General features: G+C 44.6%; 1 long non-coding RNA gene across 1 annotated transcript; it reads left to right on the top strand.

Annotated features, from left to right (window-relative positions):
* The first annotated feature begins 3,784 nt into the window (after positions 1-3,784).
* Positions 3,785-20,457, top strand: LOC148139657 (uncharacterized). Its single transcript, XR_015753660.1, has 5 exons — positions 3,785-3,868; positions 5,593-5,684; positions 6,587-6,673; positions 10,287-10,391; positions 20,358-20,457. It is a non-coding gene; the product is annotated as an uncharacterized LOC148139657 (long non-coding RNA).
* Positions 20,458-21,421: the final 964 nt, after the last annotated feature.

Here is a 21,421-nt window from a genome sequence, read left to right as displayed (position 1 = left end):
ATTGATTCATCATGAGTAGGAAGGCAATTCCCTCCATGAATAAAGGAAATCTACTGCGGAGCTCACACAAAGGGAATTCTTACCCTCAGTAAACTCTCCCATCACATTACCCAACAAATCAGCTAAAGCAGGACACACTCCGCATGTTCTCGCCAACAAAGGACTCCGGGTGATTGATGTCAGCACCGGACCAATGAAAGGACGGTGGGCGGTATTGGATGACCTAGCGGGATGTTGGTCTTCCAACCAATCAAAGTGAATGAAGGGCGGAGCTAAACTAAACCATGTGATCACACTCGCGTGCGGCGCACAGTCGCTGTAATGAATGCTCGGGAAGTTATGGAGAGAAAGGATACGGTAAGGAAAGAAATAAACAGGGAAATGGGAGAAAAACTGTGTTGCTATGAGCGGAGAGGTTTTGCAAACAAATTGTGCACGTCGGAAAACACAAATTTGAACGTCCAGTCCCGTGTTTGCAGTAAATGAGGCGTGAGCGCCGCCATCTTTATTCGGGACAACGATTCACTGGACATGTGTGGAGCCGCCATCTTTGTAGGGGGCAAGGTGCAGCCAGGCGCATGTGCAGCCTTTCTCCAGTATAGAGTCATTGTGATCATAGCAGCCAATACAGCTCTGATTCACCTCTGGGCTCCCTCATCACCATTTTGTCAATATCTAGCTTCCTCAGTCTCGAACCATGGGTGTATTTTTGGTCTGTTTACTACTGTATTATGACTTTTATAGACGCTTTGAAAATGAGTTTTTCATTGCGGCCCAGCCCCTGACCATGTGCTGCTCTATTATCAGATTACTTTTTTCTTGAATATTTTTGACAGTCAAGAATTCTTTTTTCCAACAAGCAAGTGTATTTTCCTTCCATTTCTGACTATCAAATTCTGCACCATTTTCATTCCCTGTAATCCATTTTGCACTCCCTGAAACATCAACTGTGTTTCTCCTTCCACAGATACCAGTGATTAATGCCAAAGCCCTGTTGCTTGTGGAGAGGATGATGTTTGACTTTCTTGTACAGCTGCAGTTTGTGTGGTGAAGGTGCTCCTACAATGAGGTTGGGTAAGAGACATTATAGATTATTCATTCAGCAACAATGATGATTTGAAAATAATGTCAAATCAACAACAGTTTGTATTTTTATTATCATGCTTATAATTTCACAAAAATACTATTGAGAACTTTAGACATAAGGCCAGAGATGGAGATATTAGGTCAGGTGACCAAAAGCAGGTTTTGTGGGATGTCTTAAAGATGGAAAGCAGACCTGTGAGATTTTGGCTGCGAATTTCAGACCATGCTGCTTCAGCAACTGTAGAAACAGTCACACAGATGAAGTAATGAATTAACAAATGGTTGGGAGTCTCAAAGAAAATGGGTTGTCGAGGTCTCAAAGTGTGTGTGGTGCAGGGAGCTAGGGATTATCACAGCCAGGAATTAAATCAAGTGTGAGAAATTTAAATTTAGGGATATTGGCCACATGCTGGTAGGTGAGACTAGATTGGGTTGGGATATCTGGTTGGCATGGATGGGTTGGACCGAAGGGTCTGTTTCCATGCTGTACATCTCTATGACTCTATGTTGTTGCTTATGAATAGGAGACTTTTGATGAATCAACAAGCAGATATTTAGATGTTCTTGAGATTACAGTGAGGTTGAATGTGGGAGGCTGGCCAGGGAGTGAGTTTGGATAATGAAGTCTAGAGATAACACAATGTGGATGAAAGTATATGAGCTGAGACAAGGGTGAAATCAGCTAGAAATAGTGATCTTGGAGTGGGACTGAGCTATCACCCTCACCTCACCTCTGGGATTCAGCTGGTTGTCAGGTTGTGAATGAGGGCGGTGACACAATCGGGAGCTGAGTGGCCCTGGTGGAGCCTAAAGTGAGTGTCGCTCAGCTGACTGTTGCAGAGCAGCTGCTGCTTGGTAGCCCTGGTGATGACATCTTCCATCACTTTACTGCTGATCGAGTGTGGACTGATAGATGGAAATTGCCTGGGTTGGATTGTCCTGTGTTTTTGTGTTTAACATTCCTGGGCAATGTTTCGCATTTTTGGTGGATGCCAGTGCTGGAGCGGTACGTGGCTCGGTGGGTGGCAAGTTCTGGAGCACAAGCCATCAGTGTTATTGCCAGAATATTGGCAGGGCCCGTAACCTTTGCACTACTTAACCATTTCTTGATGTTATTCAAACTGAATCGAACTGGCTTAAAACTCACATCTGTGATGTTGGAAACCACTGGAGAAGGCTGAGATGGATCATCCCATTTTGCACTTCTGGCTGAAGATTGCTGCAAATGCTGTCATCTTATCTGGTGCATGGATGTGTGAGGCCCCTCCATCAGTAAGGGTGGGAATATCTGTGATGCTTCCATCAGTGAGTTGTTTAATTGTCCATCACCGTTCACAACTGGGTGTGGCAGAACTGCAGAGCTCCGATCTGTTCCATTGGATGTTGGATCACTTAGCTGTGTTGCTTGCTGCTGATGCTGTTTGATATGCAGGTAATTCTGTTTGATAGCTTCACCAGATTAGCACTTCATTTTTAGGTCTGCCTGGTGCTGCTCATGGCATGCCCTCCTTTACTGTCCATTGTGATGGGTGAGAGCAGGATTTACAACCCCATGAGATTACAGATTGTGCTGGAGAACAGTTCTGCTGCTGTTGATGTCCCACAGTACCTCATAGATACCCTGTTTGAGATCCTACATCTCTTTGTAGTCTGTCCCATTTAGAACGGTGATAGTGCCACTCAACACAGTGGAGGTTTTCTCAACTTTAAGGCAAGGCATTGTCTCCAAAAGGAACATGTGATGGTCGTTCTTACCGATACTGTCATGGCCAGACATATCTGCAGCTGGTCAATTCATAACAATGAGATCAAGTATGTTTTTTTCCCTCTTGTTGGTTCCCTCAGCACCCGCTGCAGACTCAGTTGAGCAGCTGTGTCCTTCAGGACCTGGCCAGCTCAGTCAGTAATTCTGTTGCAGAGGTAGTCTCGATTGTGGACATTGAAATCCTGTACCCAGAGTACGTTTGACACCATTTTGTTGCCTCAGTGCTTCCTTCAAATATTGTTCAACACGAAGGAGAACTGATTCATCAGCCAAGGGAGGACAGTACGTGGTAATCAGCAGGAGCCATGAGACTCCCGGGGCGAATCCTCTCTGTCTGTACACCACTGTGCCACCACCTCTGTCTGGTCTGTGCTGCCGGTGGGACAGGACATATCCAGAGATTTTAGGAGAAATTGAAGACTGCAGATGCTGGAGGTCAGAGTCGAGAGTGTGGTGCTGGAAAAGCACACCAGATCAGACTGATGAAGGGCTGAGGCTCAAAACATCGATTCTCCTGCTCCTCTGATGCTGCCTGACTGTTGTGCTTTTCCAGCACCACACTCTCGATATCTAGGATGGTGATGGTGGTGTCTGGTCATTGTCTGTAAGGGATGATTCCGTGAATATGACTATGTCAGGCTGCTTCTTGACTAATCTGAGGTACAGCTCTCCACATTTTGGCACCAAAAACTAGATGTTAGTGAGGAGGACGGTGCACCATCGAGAGGGCAGATTCTGTGGTTGTAATTTCTGGTGCCTTGTTAGATGCCACATGGTCCATCCAGTTTCATTCCTGTGTTGAGACTTTGCAGTGATTAGTACAGTGAGTAGCTGGATGGGCTGCTGTCAGGTTGGCAGGATTTTATTTACCATTGACAATGGTTTCATGGAAATCAGGAGATTCCTAATTCCAGTTATTTTTTCGTGAATTCAGATTCTACCATCTGCCAAGATGGGATTCGAACTAGGACTTCAGTCGTTTGTTTTAATATTCTGGATAAAAGCTAAATACATCAGGTTTGTTCACTCATTTTAAATATCACTAACCCTGGATTTGTTTCTTGTAAAACACTGTCCATCATCCTGTCTCCTCTGTCCTCCCCTCCAATAACATGAGTGAGGAGCACATGGAGTTTCTCTGTCACCATGACTGAGATAATCCGATCTGCTGCTTCCCTCCCTCCCACTAGCCCACTGAGCCAAACTGCCTCACGTGGTGTTCCTGGTTATTGTCCTAAACCTACATCGTTCTCCAGTCTCTTGTTAAGCCTTATCAGAGCTCATCTTTACAATTTACCCAAGCTTGCTAAATCACAGACTTTCCAACACTCTGTCTCCTCCTCCTCCTCACCGATTCACAGATATTGTTCCTTGTTCTGGCTGTCTGTCTTTTCTGGTTATGCCCTTCTCTCCCCTTCTTTGAAAAACTTCCTTTTGACCTCACGGTTTTTGGAAAATCCTGCTCCATTTCCACTCTCTCTTTCCTTTCTTAATTCCTTGCATTTTGTGTCCCTCCAGTATCTATCCTTGCTCTCTCCTGTATCTCACCTACATACTGCCAGGAGTTGACATTGTGAAAAAGCACCATGTTAGGTTTCACATGTACACTGACACTGTCCAGCTCTCCCTCCCCACCATCCCTCTCCATTGTTCCACTGTTACTCAGTTACCAAACTGCTTATCACATTCCCACTACTTGATTAGCTGCAGTTTCCTCCAATGAAACATTGTAACGGTTAAACCCATTGCCTTCAGTTGTTATTCCAATCTCCTTTCTCTTACTGCTGAGCCTCTCCCTCCCCCTGGTAACTGTCTGAGGCAGAAATACGTTCTTCACAATATTGCTGTTATATTTGACCCTAAGGTGACCTTCTGATCAGACATCTGCACAATCCCAAACACCAGGGAATTCCAATCTCTTAAACATTGTTTGTCTCCACCTCACCCCAGCTCCATTGCTACAAAAAACCCCTTACCCGCCTCTGTGTCGCCTTAAACTTGACGAATCTGAAGCAGAACCCTTGATTCCGCGACTGACCCAGAATCTGGTTCCAGACTCCCTTTTCAGTATTAACACTCGGAAACATCCACTCAGTATTTATCCTGTCAAACCCCTTAAGAATCCCATCTGTCTCAATGAGATCACCTCTCTTTCTCCAAAATCCAGTGAGTAGAGTCCCAACCTGTTCAGCCTTTATTTAAAAGATAATCCATCCAAACCAGGGATCATCCCAGTGAATCTTCCCTGCTGAAAAATATGTTGCTGGAAAAGCACAGCAGGTCAGGCAGCATCCAAGGAGCAGGAGAATCAATGTTTCGGGCATAAGCCCTTCTTCAGCTTATGCCCAAAACGTTGATTCTCTTTCTGCTTGGATGCTGCCTGACCTGCTGCGCTTTTCCAGCAACACATTTTTCAGCTCTGATCTCCAGCATCTGCAGGCCGCACTTTCTACTAGTGAATCTTCCCTGAAATGCCTCCAATAAAGTGACACATTCCTTATCTAAAGGGACCAAAACTGCTCACATTACTCCAGATATGGTGGTCTCACCACCACTTCCTCACGTTACTCTCAGGTATATACTCCAAACTCTCATACTGAAAACCCTCTGAACAAAACATTCCATTCCCCTTCCTGATGACCTGTTGTAACTATGTACAGTAATCCTGCACCAGGAGGAGGGGATGGTGTGGGTTTCTAACTTGAACTGAGAGTGACAGATTTTATAAACTTGTATTACAGGATATTACAGGTGGACATTCAGATGGTAATCTCAGTAAATGTTCTGCCAAACTCTGAATTACTCAGTACATCAGGACATGGATATTCGCATTGTGAGTATTGCGTTCCAGATCAATCCTATTTGCTGCTTAAAAATTCTCCTTTGAATCATCACATTTTCTCAAAAGGTCTCCCCAAACCATCATGTGTTATGTAATCCTTTTATAATGATGTGATGAGTATAAGGTTTATTATTCGAATGTGTAATTTTTGTATAAGGATGCCTCAGAGAGGGAGTAGAATATTCTTAAAGGGGAGAATAACCATTTTGAGGGGAGGCTGTTGTTTATTGGTATCAATGACATAGGAATAGAAGATTTCACATTGTTGGATCATTCAAATCTCTTGTGGGGTAGAATTGACCTTCATCAGAAGGTTGGATTGTACCTGCACTGAAAGGGAAGAGTTGCTAGTTCTATTCAGGAGGCATTAAACCAGTGAAGGAATGGAGGTAAACTCAAAAGAGTGAGGAAAGAGCCAAGTCTGCGGCTGGTACAGTTCAGGCGTCAAACAGTCAAGGCAGGCAAGGGCAAGGCACAGAATGAGGTAGGACTGAGCAGTTACACTGCATTTATTTCAATGCAGGAGGCCCGATAGGTCAGGCAGAGGAGCTCAGGGTATGGTTTTGAACATGGCACTAGGATATTACAGCAATTACAGAGGTATAACTTAGGAATGGTTAGGACCAGGAGCTTATTGTTCCAAGGTATAGATGCTATAGCAAGGATAGAAAGGGGGCAACAGAGCAGGGGGGTGAGATGGTTTTGATGAGGGATAACATTATGGCTGGGCTTCAGGAGGATAATCCTGGAAGTACATCCAGGCAAGTTGTGCAGGTGAAACTGAGAAATAAATAGTCAGCCGGGAATTGAGAAGCAAATTTACTAACAGATCACTTATCTGTAAGAATAGTATGATTGTATACAAGACTTGACCTTTTTTAATTCATTCACAGGATGAGGGTGTCACTGGCTGGGCCTCAAGGGCAGTTAAGATTCAACCATGTTGCTGTGGGTCTGGAGTCACATGCAGGCCAGACCAGGTAAGGATGGCAGATTCCTTCCCTGAAGGATATTAGTGAATCTCATTGTTTGTTTTTGCAACAATCAACAATGGACTCATGGTCTTTAATAGATTCTTACTTCCAAATTTTTATTGGATTCACATTCCACTGTCTGCTGTGACGGGATCCAAACCCTGGGACCCAGAACGTTATCTGGGTGTCTGGATTATCCATCTAGCGATAGTATCACTAGACCATTTGGGAAGGGTGGTAGGGTCTGACTGTAGGTAGCGGAAATTGCAGAGGTTAATGTGCTGTATCTGGAGATTCGTGGGGTGGCAGGTGAGGACCGGTGGATTATATTCTTATTGTGGTTGGAGGGGTGGGGGGGAAGGTGGAGGTACGGGAAGTGGAGGATATGCATTGGAGGGAATTTTTGATCACGTGGGAGGGAAATGCAGTCCTTGAAATAGGAATCCTTTCTGGGATGTCCTGGAGTGGAATTGCTTTTCCTGGAAGCAGATATGGCAGAGGCGGAGGAATTGGGAGGACAGGTTCATGTTTTTACAGGGATATACTCAAGGGAAATCAGATGAGCAAAAAGGGAACATGAAATATCTCTAGGAAATGGTTTAAGTAGAATCCAAAGTGATTCTACAAATATATCAAGGATAAAAGAAAAAACAGACAAAGAATACAACTTCTTAAAGACCAAGAAGGCCATCTGTGGAACAACAGGAGGTGGGAGAGATACTATGCTACTCTTTTCTGGAGAGTATGGAGAACTTGATAGTTAACAACAGTGATAGCTTGAAAAGTGTCCATGTTACAGAGGAGGTGGTACTGGATGTCTTAAATAGCATCAAGGTAGATAAATCTCTGGGTCCTGATCAGGTGTATCCCAGAAATTTGTGGAAAGCTAGGAAAGCAGTGCCCCTCCCTGAGGTATTTATATCATCGTTTGTGACAGGTGAGGTGCTGGAAGACAGGTGTTATTTTAAAAAGGTGGTAAGGAAAGGCCAGGGAACAAGAGAACTGCAGCCTGAGGTCAGTGGTAGGCAAGTTGTTGGAAGGGATTATGAGGGATAGGATTTACATGTATTTGGAAAGACCAGGAAAGATTAAGGATAGTCAACATGACTTTGTGTGAGTAATTCTCTCTTTCTAACTTGATTTGAGTTTTTTTGAAGATGTGAAAAAGATGATTGATGAAGACAGACTGTGAACGCTGTCTATATGGACACTGAACGATGTTCCACAAAGCAGACTGGTTAGCAGACTGGTTAGTTGGGAGAACTAGCCATTTGGATACAAAACTGGCTTGAAGGTAGGAGGCAGAGGGTGATGATGGAGGGTTGCTTTGCGGACTGGAGGCGTGTGAGCAGCAGTGTGCTGCAGGAATGGATATTCGGTTCTCAAATAAATGACGTGGATGTGAATATATGAGATATAGTCAGTGGTTTTACAGAAGACACCAAAATTGGAGGTGTAGTGGACAGCGAAGAAGGTTAGCTCAGAATACAACAGGATCTTGATCAGATGGGCCATTGGAGCAAAGAATGGCAGACGGAGTTCAATTTAGACAAATGAGAGGTGCTGCATTTTGGAAAGGCAAATCAGGGCAGGATTTATATACTTAATGGTCAAGTCCTTCGGAGGGTTGCTGAACAAAGAGACCATGGAGTTCAGATTGATTGTTCGTTGAAAGTAGAGTCGCAGATAGGCAGACTAGTGAAAGTGGTGTTTGGTATGCTTATATTTATTGGTCGATGCATTGAATACAGAAGCTGGGGCATCATATTGTGGATGGACAGGACATTGATTAAGCCATTTCAGGAATTCTGTTTTAAGTTCAAAATCCCCTGTTCTGGGAAGGATGTTCTGAATCTTGAAAGAGTTCAGACAAGATTGACAAAGACTTTGCCAGGGTTGGAGGATTTGGGCTACAAGGAGAGGCTGGAGGTAATTTCCCTGGAGAGTCAAAGATTGAGAGGTGACTTCATGTAGATTTGTAAAATCATGAGGGGCATGGATAAGGTGAACAGCCAGGGTCTTTCCCCCCCAGGTTAGGTGGTTCCAAAACAAGATCACATGGGCTTAAGTCAAGAGAGCAAAGATTTAAAAGGATCTGAGGAGCAAAGTTTTCAAGCTGGGTGTGGTGTGTGTATTGGATGAGCTGCCAGATGAAGTAGTGGAGGCTGATACAATTACAACATTTGAAAGGCATCTGATTGGGTAATGAATAGGCAGGGTTTCGAGGGATAGGGATCAATAGCTGGGAATAGGATTCCATTAGTTTAGGATTCCTAGTTGGCATGGACAAATTGGACCAAAGGTCTGTTTCTGTGCTGTACATCTCTATGACACGAATAAATGAAAATAAGATGTGTTCCTCTTTTGTAGAGAGCTAGCAGAAGCACAGATAATTGTATTTGGAGCTGAGAAGGTTAAGCAGTGAGTTTGACCAGCTGCAAATTTGTGTCTAGGATATTTAATTTGCAGAGAGAAGGGAATTGTTAACAATGTCACAATTTTTGTAACTATTTTCAGGTAATTGGCAAATAATATGTGAACATTATTTTATTCAGTAAGGTCTGAGCATCTGGAACAGTCTGATTGGCAGCTGGACACAGACTCAGCAGTTATTCATAAACAGATTTGGAATTTTACTTTTTAGGGGAAGATTTGGGGGGCTATGGGCAAATGGGAAGGGAATTGGGACAGATGTGCAGCATCTCCAGAGGGAGAGAGTACAGTCCCAAGGGGCTGAATAGCCCCCAGCCACTGTGCTCTGTGATACTGCACCATTCACTGAATGATGAACCTCATCCCATGGCAGATAGAGGGAGGATCCCACTACTCACCTCACAATGGGTCTCGTGTGATTGATGTCAGCGCAGGCAGAGGGCCGTACTGGAGGACCAGGTCGTACCAGTTTGTCTTCCAACCAATCGGAGTGAATGAGGGCATCCTCCAGGCTGGAACTAAAGAAAGGCACATATCGCAGAGTTTTGAGAAACTGGAGGACATGAGATAGGGAGCGTTCTGTGGCTGGTGAGGAATTATATAAATAAGGAAGAGTTGTGAGGCTGGATGAGGTGACAGTGATCGGGAGAGTTGAGGATGGAGGAATTTAGAGTTAGTAAGGGTTAGAGTCATAATGTTATACAGCAAGGAAACAGGCCCTGAGGTCCAACCAGTCCATGCCAACCATAATTCCAAACTGAACGAATTGTACCTGCCTCCGCTTGGTCCACATCCATCCAAATATTTCCTATTTATGTACTTATCTGAATGTATTTTAAATATTGTAATTGTATTCACAGCTACCACTTCCTCTGAAAATGCATTCCACACGTATATAATTTTTTAAAACCCTCATGTCTTTTCTCAAACCTTTCTCATTTCTTCTCAAAATGGATGCACCCGGGTTTTGAATCCCCCTCTCCCCCGGCTATTCACCTTATCTACACTCTTTTTTTCTGATTTTATAAACCTCTAATAAGGTCACCCCTCAACCTTGTGCACGCCAGTGAAAAAAATTCCCAGCCTATCCAGCCTCTCCTTAGAACACAATCCCTCCATTCATGGCAACATGCAGGTAAATCTCTTCTGAACCTGCTCCAATTTAATAATATCCTTCCTATAACAGCACAACCAGAACTGGACAGAGTATTCCAGAAGAGGCCTCCCCAACGTCTTGTACATTCTCAACATAACGTCCCAACTCCTGTACTCAAAGGTCTGAACAATGAAGGTAAGTGTGCTAAGCACCTTCTTAACCACCCTGTCTACATGGGACACAAACTTCCAAGACGTGAAGCCCTCTGTCTCTTTGTTCCCATATCACTACTCAAGGCCCTACTTTTATTGAGTGTAAGTCCTACCCTCGTTTGTTTTGTCAGGATGTAATATTTTGCATTTATTCTAATCCAAAAGTCCTTCAAGTATAAAGGCAGTAGGAGTATAATTAAGAGGGAAATCAGGAGGCAAAAAGGGGACGTGAGATAGCTTTGGCGAATAGGGTTAAGGATAATCCAAAGGGCTTTTATAAATACATTAAGAACAAAAGGCTAACTAGGAGAAAATAGAGATCAGCAAGGCAGTCTTTGTGTGCGGCTTCAGGCGATGGGCGAGATAGGGAAACAAGTACTTTGCATCAGTGTTTACTGTGAAGAAGTACATGGGCGATATAGAATGTGGGGAAATAAATGGTGACATCTTGAAAAATGTCCATGTTACAGAGGAGGAGGTGCTGGATGAGTTGCTAAGGAGCTGGTGCAGGGGAAAATGATTCACATTTTTGGATCATTGTGATCTCCTCTGGAGTAGAGTTGACCTGCATAAGAAGGATGGATTTGGAAGGTGTCTAATATCTGGGCAGGGAGATTTGTTAATGCCACTCAGGAGGCATTAAACCAGTGAGGGAGTGGGTGTGATTGCAAATAGATAGTGAGAAAAGAGGTATGTCTGAGGCTGGTACAGTTCTGAGGTCAAATAGTCAAATAGTCAAGGCAGGCAAGGGCAAAGCAGAGGATGAGGTCAGACTGAGTAGTTACACTGCATTTATTTCAATGCAAGAGGCCTGACAGGGAAGGCAGATGGGCTTAGGGTATGGTTTTGAACATGGCACTGGGATATTATGGGTATTACAGAAACGTGGCTCAGGGATGGATAGGACTGGCAGCTTAATGTTTCAGAGTATAGATGCTATAGGAAGAATAGAAACGGGGCCAAGAGAGGAGGGGGAGTAGCGTTTTTTATTAGGGATAGCATTATGTTTGTGCTAAGGGAATATATTCATGGGAGTACGCCCAGTGAAGTGATTTGGGTGGAACTGGGAAATAAGAAAGGGATGATCACCTTATTGGGGTTGTCTGCGTGGATTTCATCCGGGTTCTCTGGTTTCCTCCCACAGTGCAACGATGTGCAGAGTAGATTGGATTATCCAGGCTGAATTTCCCGTAGTGTTCGGGGATGTGTAGTTTGGGTGGCCCTGGAAAATGCAACGTTACAGGGGGAGGTTAGGAGGCTCTGAGCGTCAGTATCGATGTGATGGGCTGAATGGTCTCATTCCACACTGTTGGGATTCTGGGATTCTCTGATAATTCTACTAGTTTTAAAATAGTTACAGAAAATAATAGACCAGATTGTCCAATTTAGAAACTTAACTTTTCAAAGGTCAATTTTGATGGCACAAGGCAAAAACTTTCATCTGACCCCTCAAACCTGCTCTGCCATTCAATAAGATCAGGGTTGATCTTTTCATGGCCTCAGCTCCACATTCCTGCTCTCTCACCATAACCCTTAATTCCTTTCCTGTTCACAAATCTACCTTTTGCCTTAAAGGCAAATAAAGTTGATAGCTCAACTGCTTCACTCAGCAGGGAATTCCACAGATTCACAACCCTTTAGCTGAAGAAGTTACTCCTAAACTCAGTCCTAAATCTGCTCCACCTTATTTTGACGCTATGTTCTCTAGTTTCACCCACGCCTGGTGAAAATAAACTCCCTGCTTCTATCTTACTTACTCCCTTCATAATTTTGTTTTTTTACCCCATCCAACCTCCCATTCTTCTAAATTACAATGAGTATAGAACCAGTTTTCTCAATCTCTCCACATACACCAACCCTCTCAACTCCAGGCCCAAACTAGTGACCCTCCTCTGCACCCCCTCCAGTGCTAGTACATCCTTGCTGAAGTAAGGAGATCAAACCTGTACACAGTACTCCAGGTGTGGCCTGTACAGCTGCAGCATAACCATCCCTCGAGCAAGGAAGCACAATATTCCGTTCACTGCCTTAATTACCTGCTGCACCTGCAAACCAACTTCCTGTGATTCATGCAGAAGGACACACAGCTCCCTCTGCACAGCAGCCTGCTGCAAGTTTTCACCATTTCATCATCCAGTTTGCTGTGAGTTTGACCAAAATGGATGACCCCACATTTCCCAACATTGTCCTCCATCTGCCAGATCCTTACCCACTCACTCAACCTATCTGTATCCCTGTGCAGACTTACGGTGGCCTCTGCACACATTGCTCTACCTCATCTTTCTATCAAATCTGAAATCTGACACCGTACACTTGGTCCTCAACTGCAAAACATTTGTGTAAATTGTAAACAGTTGTAGTGCCAATACTAATCCAAACACCCGTTTATCCCCATTCTTTACTTTTTGTTGGTTAACCCATCCTATATCCATGCTAATACATTACCCATAACGCCGTGCAGCCTTTATCTTATACAACAGCCTTTCATGTGGCAACTTGTCGATTATTTTCTGGAAATCCAGATACACCACATCCACCGGGTCCCCCTTGTCCAACGCATTTGTGATGTCCTCAAATAGTTCAAGTAAATGCGTTAAACATGAGCTGCCTTTCATGAATCCATGCTGTGTCTGCTCAATGGGATAGTTTCTGCCCAGATAACTCGCTACTACTTCCTTGAGAGGTTCAAGCATTTTCTCCACTACAGAAGTTAAACGAATGGGTGTTTTTTTTTAAATAGTGGCATCACATTTGCAGCTTTCCAATCTGTAAGATACATCCCAGAGTCCAGCAAATTTTCGCGAATAATTATGAACACATTTGCTATTTTCCCGGCCATCTCTTTTAGCCCCTGGGATGCATTCCATCACGGCCAGGCACCCCTTTTACCTTTGGGCTGTTACCTTTCCCAACACTTCCTCTTTACTGAGAATGATTGATTCTCTGTCCATATCTGCTATTGCCTCCATAGACCTGTAAAAATGAGACAATGAGAGTACACAGACAGTATGTTCCTGTTAAGGGCAAGGCTGGGAGGCGTAGAGAATGCTGCCTGTCGAGAGAAATTGAGGCTCTGGTCAAGAAAATGAAGGAGGGATATGGCAGGTACAGACAGCTGGGTTTTAGTGGATCCCTGGAGGAGTAGAGAGACAGTAGGAGAATACTTGAGGGAAACCAGGAGGGCAAAAAGGGGACAAGCGATGGCTTTGGGAAATAGGTTTAAGGAGAATCCAAAGAGATTCTAGAAATACACTAAGGACAAAGAGTGACCAGGCAGAGAATAGGGATCCTCAAAGATCAACAAGACTGACTATGGAACCGCAGGACGTTGGAAAGATTCTATATGAATATTACACATTGGTTTTTTACTGAAAAACGATATGGAAGCTAGAGAATTTGCACAAATAAATAGTGATAACTTGGCAAGTGTCCATGTTACAGAGGAGGATACTCTGAATGTCTTAAAATGGATAAAGGTGGATAAATCCCTGGGACCTGATCAGCTGTATCCCAGAAATTTGTGGGAAGCTAGGGAAGTGATTGTTGGGCCCCTCCCTGAGATATTTGTGTCATCAATAACTACAGGTGAGGTGCTGGAAGATGTGTGCCATTATTTGAGAAAGGTGGTAAGGAAAAGCCAGAGAACTATAGACCGGTGAGCCTGAAGTCAGTGGCAGGCAAGTTGTTGGAAGGGATTCTAAGGGACAGGGTTTGCATGTAATTGGAAAGGCAAATAATTGGGGAGAATCAGCATGGCTTTGTGCATGGACATCGTTAACTTGGACTTCAGGAAGACACAATGTTCCACATAACAACAGACTGGTTAGCAAGTTCAACATCATAGAATACAGGGAGAACTAGCTATTTGGATTTTTAAAAAAATGGCTGAAAGGTCATTCATCACAGAGATATACAGCACAGAAACAGACCCTTCGGTCCAACCCATCCATGCCAACCAGATATTCCAGCCCAATCTATACCACCTTCCAGCACCCGGCCCATATCCCTCCAAATCTTTCCTATTCATATACGTATCTAGATGCCTTTTAAATGTTGCAATTGTACTAGCCTCCACCACTTCCTCTGGAAACTCATTCCATACACGTACCACCCTCTGCGTGTAAACGTTGCCCCTCAGGTCTCTTTTATATCTTTCCCCTCCACCCTAAACCTATGCCCTCTAGTTCTGGAAGCCCCCACTCCAGGGAGGAGACTTTGTCTATTTATCTTATTTATCCTGTCCATGCCGCTCATGATTTTATGTACCTCTGTGAGGTCACCCCTCAGCCTCCGACACTCCAGGGAAAACAGCCCCAGCCTATTCAACCTCCCCTTGTCGTGATTTCGACCAGGAGCAGATTTGACTCCAGGATATTTAGTTGACAGAGAGGGAAAGTAGAAAGTTTGTCACAATTTTTAGTAACTGCATTCATGTAACTGGCAAATAATGCAAGGTAAAAATGTGAAGATTATTTTACTGAGTCAGTTCTGAGCATCTGGAACAGTTTGAACAACAGCTGAATGCAGATTCAACAGTTACTGTCAAAACAAATTTGGAATTCAACTTTTTAAGGAAAGATTTGGAGGGCTATGGACAGATGGGAGGGGAGTTGGGGCAGATTTGCAGCATCTGCAGAGGGAGAAAGTACAGCTCAAATGGGCTGAATAGCCCCCAGCCCTTATACTCTGTGATAATGCCCCATTCACTGTGAATGATGAAGCTCATCCCACCGCAGAGCCATCGAGCCATAGAGATGTACTGCACAGAAACAGACCCTTCGGTCAAACTCGTCCATGCTGACCAGATGTCTTAACCTAATCAAGTCCTATTTGCCAGCACTTGGCTTATATCCCTCTATACCCTTCCTATTCATATACCCATTCAGATGCGTTTCAGATGGTGTAATTGTACCAGGCTCCACCACTTGTCCTGACCGAAAATTCAATGCATGCAGCATCCTCTGATTGACAGAAGTTGCCCCTTAGGTCCCTTTTAAATATTTTCCCTGTCAACTTAAACCTATGCCCTCTCGTTCTGGACCTGTCTATTTATCCCATTCATGCCCCTCATGGTTTTATAAAACTCAATGAGGTCACCCTTCAGCCTCCAACACTTATGGGAGGATCCCACCAACATGACACAATGGGGCCCAGGTGATTGACAGCAGCTGCAGACCAATAGGAGAGTTGGCGTGATCCTCCAGCCAATAGAGGTGAATGAGGGGTGTGGCCAGCAGGCCAACACGTGACCATGAGCTGTGCAGGCGCAGTGTCACTGTGAGGGGGGGACTCAGTGAGTGTGATGGGAGTGGCATAGACTGGGAGAAAAATGGAGTTTGCGGGTACTGGGGCGGTTTATAAACACACGGTGTAGGCTGCTTGACATGAATTACAAGCTCCCGCTAAATAAAAACCAGAAAAAACTGTGGATGATGGAAATGATAAACAACAACCAGAAAGTGCTGGAAAAGCTCAGCAGGTCTGGCAGCATCTGTGAAGACAAGTCATAGTTAACATTTCTGATCCTATGAACCTTCCTCAGAACTGATGTGACTGAGGAAAAAATGTTGGTTTATATGCAGAAGGTATAGGTTAAAGAGTAAATGATTGGGAATAGAACCCAAAGAGAGAGATAGGAGAAATTGGACAAAGGAGTGTATATCGATCTGGCTGGGGGAGGGTGAATAGCTGTTTATGGGGACTGTTAGTGGCTAATCACAGATAGTGTGTAATAGCAGGCTATGTAATAACAAGGCCTGGTGTGTGAGGTAGGGGGCTAGGATGCTAGGACGTGGGAGAGTTCAGGATCTAAAATTATTGAATTTGATATTGAGGCCAAAGGGCTGAAGGGTCCCCGGTGATGAGGTTTTCTTCTTCCAGCTTCATTAACATGTGGCACTGGAAATGCACAGCAGGTCAGGCAGCATCCAAGTAGCTGGAGAATCGACATTTTAGGTATATGCCCTTCATCAGGAATGTGCGGTGTGGGAAAGAGTGCTGAGAAATAAATAGGAGGGGGTGTGTAGGTTGGGGGGGAAGGGAGCTAGGAAGGCAATAGGTAGATGCAGATGGGAGGTAATGGTGAGAGGGTGGAGTGGATAATGGGGAAGGAAGATGGACAGATGGGTCAGTTCAAGAGGCCAGTGCCGAGTTGGAGGGTTGGAGCTAGGATAAGGTGGGGTGAGGGGAGATGAGGAAACATTGATGCTGTGTGGTTGAAGGGTCCCAAGGCGGACGATGAGGTGTTATTCCTCCAGGCTTCGGATGGGTCGATTTGGCGATGGAGGCAGCCCAGAATCTGCATGTCCTTGGCGGAGTGGGAGGGGCCGTTGAAGTTGTCGGCCACAGGGCAGTGTGGTTGGTTGGTACGTGTCCCAGAAATGTTCCCTGAAATATTCCGCAAGTTGGCGTCCTGTCTCCCCACTGTAGAGGAGACCACATCGAGAGCAAAGGACTCAATCGGTGAGGTGTTTGAATGTAAGAACTATCTCTGCTGAATGTGGAAGGATCCTTTGGTGTCTTGGATGGAGGTGAGGGGAAGGTGTGGGCACAGGTTTTCCACCTCTTGCAATGGCGAGCGAAGGTGCTGGGAGTAGAGGATGGGTTGGTGGGGAGCGTGGATCTAACAAGGAAGTCACAGAGAATGGTCTCTGAGGAATGCTGAAAGGACTGGGGAGGGAAATATATCTCTGATGGGGTCTGATTGTAGGTGGTGGAAATGGTGGAGGATGATGTGTTGTACCTGGGTGGAATGTGAGGACTTGGGGGATTCTATCCTTGTTGCAGTTGAAGGAGTTGGGTTCAAGGGCAGAGGTGTGGGAAGTAGAGGAGATATGGTGGAGGGTATTGTTGACCACATGGGAGGGGAAATTGCTGTAATTGAAATACGGAGCCATTTGGTATGTTCTGGAGTGTTCTGCCAGTTTGTATCAAGCTTCACTGGAACATTGCAGTAAGTATGAGACAGGGATGTTGCCCAGGGAACAGGCTCGTGTGTTGAAGTGGCAGGCAACTGGAAGCTCAGGGTCTTTTTTGCGGCAGAACGTACATCAGCCACCATTTCCATCACATCCATTGAGATGCTGCCAGACACCGGTTCCTGTTCCCTCCATTAACAGCTATGCACTCTCCCAGCCAGATCGCTATCCAGTCCTTTTTCTTTCCAAATGTTCCTTTGGGCTCTGTCCCCACCTATTATTCACTCTTTAACCCCTATCTCCTTTGCCATTGCACTGGGAGCTAAATTGCCCCTAGTTTTCAGAGACGTGTAGGTTAGGTGCAAGATAAATATTTGTCTTTACTATTCATCCTGCACTGACTGTGAGTTTTGTTGTGTGAATTCATTTTATGGGATATTAATTGAGACTGGGATCTCAAAAACAGGTTTTTACAGTCGGCAGAGACATCAGGACCTGAATATAATTGGCATTTAACTGTGAAAACAGAAAGGTTTTTCCGTTCTGTTCTGTCTGTGAGAAAATATCATTTAGTGGGCGGCACGGTGGCACAGTGGTTAGCACTGCTGCCTCACAGTGCCTGAGACCTGGGTTCAATTCCTGCCTCAGGCGACTGACTGTGTGGAGTTTGCACGTTCTCCCTGTGTCTGCGTGGGTTTCCTCCGGGTGCTCCGGTTTCCTCCCACAGTCCAAAGATGTGTAGTGTCAGGTGAATTGGCCATACTAAATTGCCCGTAGTGTTAGGTAAGGGGTAAATGTAGGGGTATGGGTGGGTTTCACTTCGGCGGGTCGGTGTGGACTTGTTGGGCAGAAGGAACTGTTTCCACACTGTAAAGTAATCTAAATCTAATCTTCAATACTTTTGTAAAGCAAAAATCAGAGAGATGGACAAATTTGTGGCTGGATCACCCTTTCGGTGTGTGCTCTGTTCTGGGCCCTGCAGCTGAGGAAGGGGATATTGCCCTGAAAGGGAGCACAGATTTATCCAAATTGCACCTCATCTCTTTGCAGGAACTGTCAGATTTAGTCCCCAATCACCCACTTCGTAATGTTAACCTGTAAATTCTTTATTTTCAGTTCTCTGCAAACTACCCATTAAAATTCCTATGGACTAAAATTCCAGCATCTTTTCAGGTGGAATGTTCCAGATTCTGACAACTGAAAATGACAGGGCTGTACTGAGAATGCTGCTTGGCTCAGTGAGTGTGTTTTGGAGTTGGGTGAAAACAATGAGATGAGACAGGGAGAAGGTGAAGCTGAAACTCAGGTTTAGTTCAGGCCATTCAGAAATTCACATGGCCCCAATGGGAATAGCCAATTTTTATGAGATACCTGCTGAATATTTTGTAACAGATTTTAAAGTATAACATGTCAGCTTAAGTAACGGTCGGGGCTTTAGATTATAATGGACATGCTTGAAGTGAAGAAAGGTTGCTAGCTCATTTAAGTTCTCGCGATAGGAGAACTAGCTGAATCTAGAGAGACATTGTTACAGGAGACCTCAGATCCACGGTATTCTTCTCTTGTACAATGTGGGAAATAAGGGATGCTTCCAGTGTCCCTGGCGACAATATGTGCAGGAAGTGTGCCCATCTGCAGTTACTGGGAAACTGCTTTTCAGATCTGAAGCTGTGAGTGGACTAACTGTAGCTCATCTGCAATACTGAGGATGTTATGGACAGCACGTTCAGTGAGTTAGGAAAGTGAATGGATGACGATCAGATCAAGTAAAAGGCTCAGGAAGGAAATGCAGGAGTTCCCAGTGATCATCCCGTTATCAAACAGATACTGTATCCCTCTTCGGATTCTGCACCGAACAGGAGGAAAGAGAGTAACGGGGATTCAATAGTCAGGGGTACAGACAGGCACTTCTGTGGCCACAGACATGAATCCAGGATAGTATGTTACCTCCCTGGTGCCAGGATCCGCAATAGCATGGATAGGTTATTGGACATTGTGGAGCTGGAGGGTAAACAGCCAGTGGGGGTGGAATCCTCTCACTATGCAGACCATGCATCATTTACATTCTCCATTGCTTCTCACTCATGTCTGCTTCAAAAAAAGGGAATCACTAGAAACACGGAATAAAATGGGGTCAGAGTCTCTGGTATTAAACTGTTGAACACAATGCCCCCATCTTATCCATATTGGTCATCAAGCACACAGGCCCGCTGCGATCATCTCATACCTTTTTGATATTAGAATAGATGATAGATGATTGGTTAATGTTTTGAGGAGGCAAATGAGCAGAGAGGTTCAGTAGGAAATTCTGGAGCTCAGGGTGCAGGAATCTGAGTTAAAATCGGCTATCCTCATGGCTGGAATTACAGAAAGGCACTTAGCAGAGAGATTTGTGGGGATCAAGATTACAGAGATAGGGAGGATTGTGTGATTGGAGGATGTTACAGAGATGCTTATGATAGCAGAGATAAGGAAGAGTTGTGAAGCTTCATGAGGTGACAGTGATAGGGAGAGTTGTGAGCACGAAGACACCGAGAGTTAAGAGTTTCAAAGTTATGTATCATGGAAATGGACCCTGTGGTCTAACCAATCCATGTCGACTATAATTCCACCTAAACTAATCACACCTGCCTCTGCTTGGCCTATATCCCTCCAAATATTTCCTATTTATGTACTTATCCAAATATCTTTTAAGTATTGTAATTGTATTCACAGCTACCACTTCCTCTGGAAGTTCAACCCATAAGTGCAAAAATAGAAAAACTCATGTCTTTTTAATATCTTTGTCATCTCTTCTCAAACTGTATGCACCGGTGTCTTGAATCCTCCTCCCATGCAGCCATTCATCTTATCTACACACTCCATGATTTTATAAACCTCTAATAAGGTCACCCCTCAACCTCCTGCTCTCCAGTGACAGACATCCCAGCCTATCCATCCTCTCCTTCTAAAACAATCCCTCCGTTCATGGCAACATCCTGGGAAACATCTTCTGAACCTTCTCCAATTTAATGACATCCTTCCTCTAACAGGGGGACCAGAACTGAACACAGTGAAGAGGCCTCACCAACATCATGTATAACCTCATGACAGTGTCCCAACTCCTATACCTAAAGGTCTGAGCAATGAAGGTAAGCGTGCTAAACACCCACTTAACCACCCTGTCTACATGTGACACAAACTGCAAAGACCTGAACCCCTCGGTCTCTTTTTTCCACATCACTACTCAAGGCCTTACTTTTAATTAGTGTAATTAATTAATGCGGCTAAAGGAGATGTTTGTTTTCTTAAAATATAATATCTTACATTTATTCAAATTAAATTCCATCTGCCACATTTCAGCCCATTCACCCAATTGATCAGGATCCCTCTGTATTCGTGGATAACCTTTTGTTACTGTCGACCTTAACAGTTTTTGATGTCACCCACAAACAAACCATGCCTTGTATATTCTAATTCAAACCATCTACACACATGACAAACAAAAATGGACCCAGCACCGATTCCTGGAGAACACTGCTGGTCACGGGCCTCCAATGTGAAAAACAACCCTCTACTATTACTGTCTCCTATTGTTAAGCTAATTTTGTATCCAGTTGGCAAGCTCTTGCTGAATCCCATGGGATCGAACTTTACAACTTCGTCTCCCCTGCACAACCTTTTTAAAGGCTTTACTAAAGTCCAAATAAACAATGTCTGTCGCTCTGCCCTCATCGATCTTCTTGGTGACTACCTTAAAAATCTCAATCAAGTCTGTGAGACACCCTGTTAAGTAACCATGTTGAGTGTCCCTAATCATTCCTTAACTCTCCAAATACATGCAAATCCTATCCTTCTGAATCGCCTCCAACGGCTTACCCACCAATGAGGTCTACAGTTCCTCGTCACCATCTCTCTGTCACCATCTCTCTGTCCCCCCTATCTCTGTCCCCCCTATCTCTGTCCCCCCTATCTCTGTCCCCCCCATCTCTGTCCCCCCCATCTCTGCCCCCCCCTATCTCTGTCCCCCCATCTCTGTCCCCCCCATCTCTGTCCCCCCATCTCTGTCCCCCCTATCTCTGTCCCCCCTATCTCTGTCCCCCCTATCTCTGCCCCC

This window comes from Chiloscyllium plagiosum, unplaced genomic scaffold (assembly GCF_037043375.1).
Source record: "Chiloscyllium plagiosum isolate Xiang-an unplaced genomic scaffold, Cpla_swu_hap1 HiC_scaffold_38, whole genome shotgun sequence".
Lineage (NCBI taxonomy): Eukaryota > Metazoa > Chordata > Chondrichthyes > Orectolobiformes > Hemiscylliidae > Chiloscyllium > Chiloscyllium plagiosum.
The sequence above is the reverse complement of the archived record's forward strand: the minus strand, read 5'-3'. Positions and strand labels throughout refer to the sequence as shown.